Genomic DNA, 6,000 nt, shown 5'->3' with positions numbered 1-6,000 from the left:
GGAATGGCTTCGATGCAATGGAACGAATCCTCCTTTAGAGGTATCAAACTGGGAAACAACATAGTAATTCGGAATTAATCAATGCAGTGGATTTAAAAGATTCCAATTCCAAGTAAGTAATCATCGTGTGGAATGGGGTGAAAGGAATTGATTCCGGAATATGAACCAAACTTCCTATCAATAATAACCAACCGTATCACCTATTTAAATAAAAATGCGATTTTCTTTTCTTTAGACATGAGCTATCGACATGCGCTGTCATAAACTCAGATAAGAACTGGTTTAAACATTCCACAATCCTGATAAGCAAGACAGTACTACAACAGTGAGTGATAAAACGTTTTCAGCTGACATTTCAATTCTCGTTACTACAGATACATACTGATCAAACAATACAGGTATTTTATAATCCTTTTAATCTTAATATAGAGAAATTAGTGATAGTAGACATTGCACATTCGCTTAGGAACATGATTTCTTTTGACTTGTCCAGTGCTGTCCAGTGTTTGAAGACATTCATACAGATGAATATTTCCGCTTGCAGTTTCTAAATGAAATGTTCAGCTTTCGTATTGTGCCTACCAAGGGCGCCGATCCTGTTCTCTCCCCCCCCCCCCCCAAAGCTCATGTGGGCCCCCATTGTACTTATGAATATACAATATGTGGCATAATTTGAATGCAATTTGTCTCAAAAATTCTCAGATAGATAGCTTCTGCAACTGAATGGCCCACCCCAAATTTACAGAGAAATCGGCGCCTTTGGTGTCTTCGTCTTCTTAGGTGTTTTATTACATATTTACAGTTGATAGTGATGATTACAAAGGTGACGTGGGGAGTAAATTCCCCCCCGGGGTCTTTTCGGATTGTGCTCGATATGGATTACGTGCGTTACTCTTCACGCCCCGTATATTGAATCCCTGGAAAAATCTGAAATCATTACTGACTGGAGAATATGCAAGTATTATTATTATTATTATTATTAATAATAATAATAATAATAATAATAATAATAATAATAATAATAATAATAATAATAATAATAATAATATTTAATGTCCACCTACCTTTCTTTAGAACGCGGTATTCTTACAACCGTATGTCATACAAATCTATTTATCTTAGAATGAATCAAATACAGGGTGAGCCAATGAAACCTGCCAAATTTTGAAGGTTAAGAAAACAAAAAGTGTTGAAGATAGACGCTTGTTTATTCAAAAATGTGAAAGGGTATTGAAAACAGTTTATAATTATTCTGTTTTATTGTGTGTTGTAATTACACAGCAATTATTGTAAATAACACCCAACAAAACTATTCATTGTTTGATTGCTTTCAACGACGTTGCAAGAGGAGTGGTGCTAAAGTTATACTCTCCTGTCGTTTAACCAGGTGTTCGTCACGCATACAGAGTTTATCAAAAACAGTGGTTCTGCCATTTCAGTGCAAAGAGCTTTTCGCTTAAAGCTTGCTATTCCACGTAGTGAAAATTATCCTGATCGAAGGTCAGTGGTAGAGCATTCACCTATGGTGTATGGGGTCCTTTGTTCGATTCCAGGTCCCGCCAAGTAAATTTTGTGATGGACCAACAGCGTGTGCGTGGGTTTTCTTGGAGTTCTCCCGTTTCCTCCCACTTCCATCATTTCATTCATTTCTCATCATCGTCGTTCCCTTTAGCCTAGCCTGCATAGCTGTGGGATGTAAAACTTTAAAGATTTCATTTCTGTCCATCTTCAATACTTCTTGTTTTATTATATTAGATATAGGCTTTAAAATATGGGAAGTTTTTTTAGGTCATCCTGTACTTTAATGAATCAAATATCTTTTGTTTCATTTAACTTATTAGCCGTAAGCATCCTTCGTTGTCTGGTCTTAATTAAAAACCTGGATAGACTAAATGAGAAGAAGAGGAACGTTTCCACAACTATCCTGTTACCAGAATGTTTATCCTCTACTGTTATGTAAACCTGCGACACCAGAATATAATATTGGTTGCATATAGGCCAGGCGGTCTTTAGAAAACAGCAAAAGATGTAGCCCTCCTGAAAAATCGCCCGGGACGAAAACAATAATGAAAAAAAAGGTTTCGTAGGCAATTAGACCTGTACAAAATCTAGTGGCTCCTCAGTCAACACAGTTTCATTCTTTTCTAAATCCTGTCCACAAACAGAAACATTGTTTTATTATTATTACTAAAGACGAATAACAGTTTATGCGCTATAAGATACCTGTATATGGATAACTAGAATTTTCTAAGTGATTGTAGCTATATAGTATACCACATTTGAGATTTATTGATGTTAGAAATACTGAAATATAATTTAATGAAATTTTACTTACAATCTGCAGCTCTACATATGTGCAACACGTTCAACGTGCATTTCTACTGGCCGGCAAGTTTCGAGCGGTGGCAAAATCTGTGATAACTATATTATTTAAATAAATATTTCTTGTTGGAAACAGACTTCACTATGTGGCACTAGCGGTTCGTCAAGTGAGGCAGGTGAGACCTGGCCTCACCTGTGTATTTGAGCAAAAGTAAATGAACTTTTTGCAATAAATTCCAAATTAACTCAACATTACTGTGTAATTTTTGAAATAAAACTTATTTCAAATTATTTCATGTATAACACAAAACAGACTTCTTAAAATTCATTTACTCAAGTGCAGAAAATGTTTGTAAAATATTACTGAATTTAAAAGAAATTAAAGGCAGAAGCGAAAATTTATATTCTTTGGCATGATAATTTTAGTTTTAAAAATTCCAACCCTGTATGTGGCCTGAAACAGATTGGGCCTCCTCAGCAGCGAAGCAGTTGTAACGAAAACATCCCTCTTGCAGTTTGAAAGGGAGAGGGGTAACCTAAGGGCAATAATCTTGGGTTAGGAATTACTCCAATGTTCTGTGTTTCAAGAGAGGCCAGTTGAAAATGTGCCATTGACACGCACTGCGCATGTTTGAACCAGAGAGGGACACTTGTAAGGCCCGTTACACAGTCAAGCGGAGCTCCGCGCTCCGTCTTCCGCCCTCTGCACTACGCGTGTGTGCTTACACAGTCATCCGTAGCTACGCGCTACGCGTCACGTGATTATATACAAGATTCTTCTCACTCAGTGTTGCGAGTCAACATAAAAAGTTCGAAACGACAATAGTGGTACCGTATCTTAATATTTCTGTAAGAAGAGAAAACGAAGAACACAGAAAAATAAATGTCTCAAGATTCATCCCTTAGTTTCTCAAAGAAGTCTGAAGGGAGCTTTACGTCTGTGTATATAGATTTGCGAGAAGACGAGAAGTACTTCAATAATTTCCGTACGTCAATTCAGTCGTTCGATACCTAATTGAAAAAAATCCATCGAAATTATAAAAATGCAGTTTAAATAAAATTCATATGCACGCTGTTTTTTAACAAATGAAAATAACCAATGTTTGTACATTTGGTTAGAACTTCACATCCAATCAACTATTTAATAGTAGAGATAAATTATTTGCCTCAATTTATCTTTTTTCATTTTCCATACCTTCATTTTTACAAAAAAAAAAAAAAAAATACATATCTCGTTCCATGCCTGTTAACGAATGTCAAGCTTTTTGTGTTCCTCACAAGAGGGATCCCATTAACATGGTGTTAATTTAACCTCCGTGATAATTGAAACTGAAACTGAAATTTGTTGAAAGAAAGTCCAAAAATTACAATAGTCACATACTGTTAACAGTGGTATATTAGAGGCACCATATGTAGGCCTACAGTTCCAATTAAGCAAATACATTAATTGAAAGTTCCAATTAAACGAAGACAATATAGCTAAATTAAAAATAACACTAAAATGTATGAAAATAGTATTATAGAACAGTATAAAATATTATTTAGCAACTCACTATCAAAAATAAGAAAAGAAATCTGGTTCAATTTGCATTTTGCTTTTGCTACCATGCATGTTTCTTTTTAAATTTTAAAGAGAAGTGGCTGCTCCGCGCGCGGAGTTCCGCTTGACTATGTAAGCACCCATTTGTTCAATGGCCTTATCTGCCTCGCGGAGCGCGGATAGGGCCACGCGGAGGCTTCCGCGTGGCTATGTATGCACCCATAAGAATCAATAGAACAATCTTGCCACGCGGAGCTCCGCGTGACTGTGTAACGGGCCTAATATTCTCCGTTGTTCTCCAGATAAGGGCATGCAGTGTAGCAAATTGAATAAATATAAACGTAAGCTTGATTATAAAGAAGTAATCAATTACATTTGCTATTTCCTTCGTATGAACAACATTTAAACTTTTAGAACGTTTTACTGAGGTAGTATTTCTCACGAAGTATTTTGCTGAGGAAGTACATTTTTTACGATTTCCTTTAAAGGGAATTTTTAATATCTGGTTTCAAAATATACAGTAGTTTATACTTAATTTGTAGTAAACATGCTAAAAATGTTGATGGCAAAAGCCAAAAAAAAAAAAAAAAAAAAGGTATGGCAATACTGTAAAACACATTTTTGTAGTAAGAGCGCGAAAATCGACAGATAGATGGTGTAACATCGTGTTTTTCTGCATATTTCATCTTGTTTTCAAGCGAGCGGTATTGTGCGTTTGTAACAAATTTACGAGTGTAGTGTTTTTCGTGAGTTTGTGACAGTAAGTTGTTTTCGAGTGACATTGTGCGTGCATGGTTTGGAACTGTGTTTAGAACGTTGATCTTGTGCTGAATTAACGTGTACATGATAGAAGACATTGGTTCTTGTGATGTAATCGTTTCATTGTTAAACATACCATTTTCTAGGCGAAGTGAAGTGGCTCAACGGGCTATTCTTAACAACGGACTCCCTACTCCTGATTTATCATTGATCCAAGTAGACGGTAAGAAGGCTAGAACTTTTAAGAAAATGAAATTGTTGAGTTTTACGTCCCACGATTATGCCGGTTAGGCTAAAGGAAACAGTGATGGTGAGTAATGAATGAAATGGTGGAATGAAGAAAGTGGGAGGAAACGGGAGAACCCCGAGAAAACCCACGCACACGGTGTTTGTCCACCACAAAATTCACTTGGTGGGGGCTGGGATCGAACCCGGGACCCCTAGCACCAGAGGTGAACGCTCTACAATTGAGCCACTGTGGCCCTAGAACTTGTAAGAAATCTTGGTATGGCATTCATAAGTGGCTATGCGGTAGTATTGTAGTTGGTAGATTGTTTTGTTGGCCGTGCTTGCTTTTAAGTGTGAAGAAAAATGTATGGTGTTCTGAAGGCTATTTTGATTTAAAGAACTTGTCTCGGAGCTTAGAAAAACATTCTAAATCGAAAGAGCACATCAATAATTTTAAAGCAAATCAGCAAACAAGCTGAAACCGTATTAGAACAAATAAATGAGCATGAAAAGCGAAGAAAATTAGAATATAACAAGAGTCAGAAAAAAAAAACAGAATTTTTTAAGAAACTGATTGATTTGACGTGTGTCTTATATAAGCAGGAACTATCGTTTCGTGAGCATTCTGAATCGCATGACTCTTTGACCCGGGGAAATCTTAAAGAAATTTTTGAGTTAATGCTAAATTCTAACGAAGAACTAAAAGCTTATCGGGAAAAACTGGGTCATTTTAATAGTCTGTCAAAAGCAACGCAGAATGAATTGATTGATTGAATAGCCGAGATACTGACTGAGGTTATTGCAGAAAGGATTAAAAAAAAAATCATGTCAAGTCGACTAAACAACTAATAGAGCTTGTATCTCAATGTTCAGTGATTCTTCGATTTGTGGATACTGAAGATGAAATTCAGGAACATTTTTTAGGATTTCGCGACCTAGGAGAAGACAAGTCTTCTGCAGCAACATGTAGTGTGTTGGTGATGTTCTTGATAAATATACTGTAGATGCCAACAAAAATTGGTTGCACAGACTTACGATGGAGCCAGTGTTCTATCAGGACAATTAAATGATCTTCAGAGTCGAATGCGTGAATTTGCTCCTCAGGCTATTTTCGCCCACTGTTTTGCACATCGTTTGAATTTAATTCTTCA

General features: G+C 36.3%; 1 protein-coding gene across 1 annotated transcript in view; it reads left to right on the top strand.

The window, feature by feature from the left end:
• Positions 1–246: 246 nt before the first annotated feature.
• Positions 247–6,000, top strand: part of LOC145661889 (uncharacterized) — a 147,015-nt gene continuing 141,261 nt past the window's right edge. Inside the window, exon 1 of the mRNA XM_081727231.1 lies at positions 247–398. The gene's annotated coding sequence lies outside the window, so the exon portion shown is untranslated. The remainder of the gene's footprint in view (positions 399–6,000) is intronic.

This window comes from Thermobia domestica, chromosome 10 (assembly GCF_964235325.1).
Source record: "Thermobia domestica chromosome 10, izTheDome1.hap1.1, whole genome shotgun sequence".
Lineage (NCBI taxonomy): Eukaryota > Metazoa > Arthropoda > Insecta > Zygentoma > Lepismatidae > Thermobia > Thermobia domestica.
This window is presented reverse-complemented; position numbering and strand designations above follow the sequence as displayed.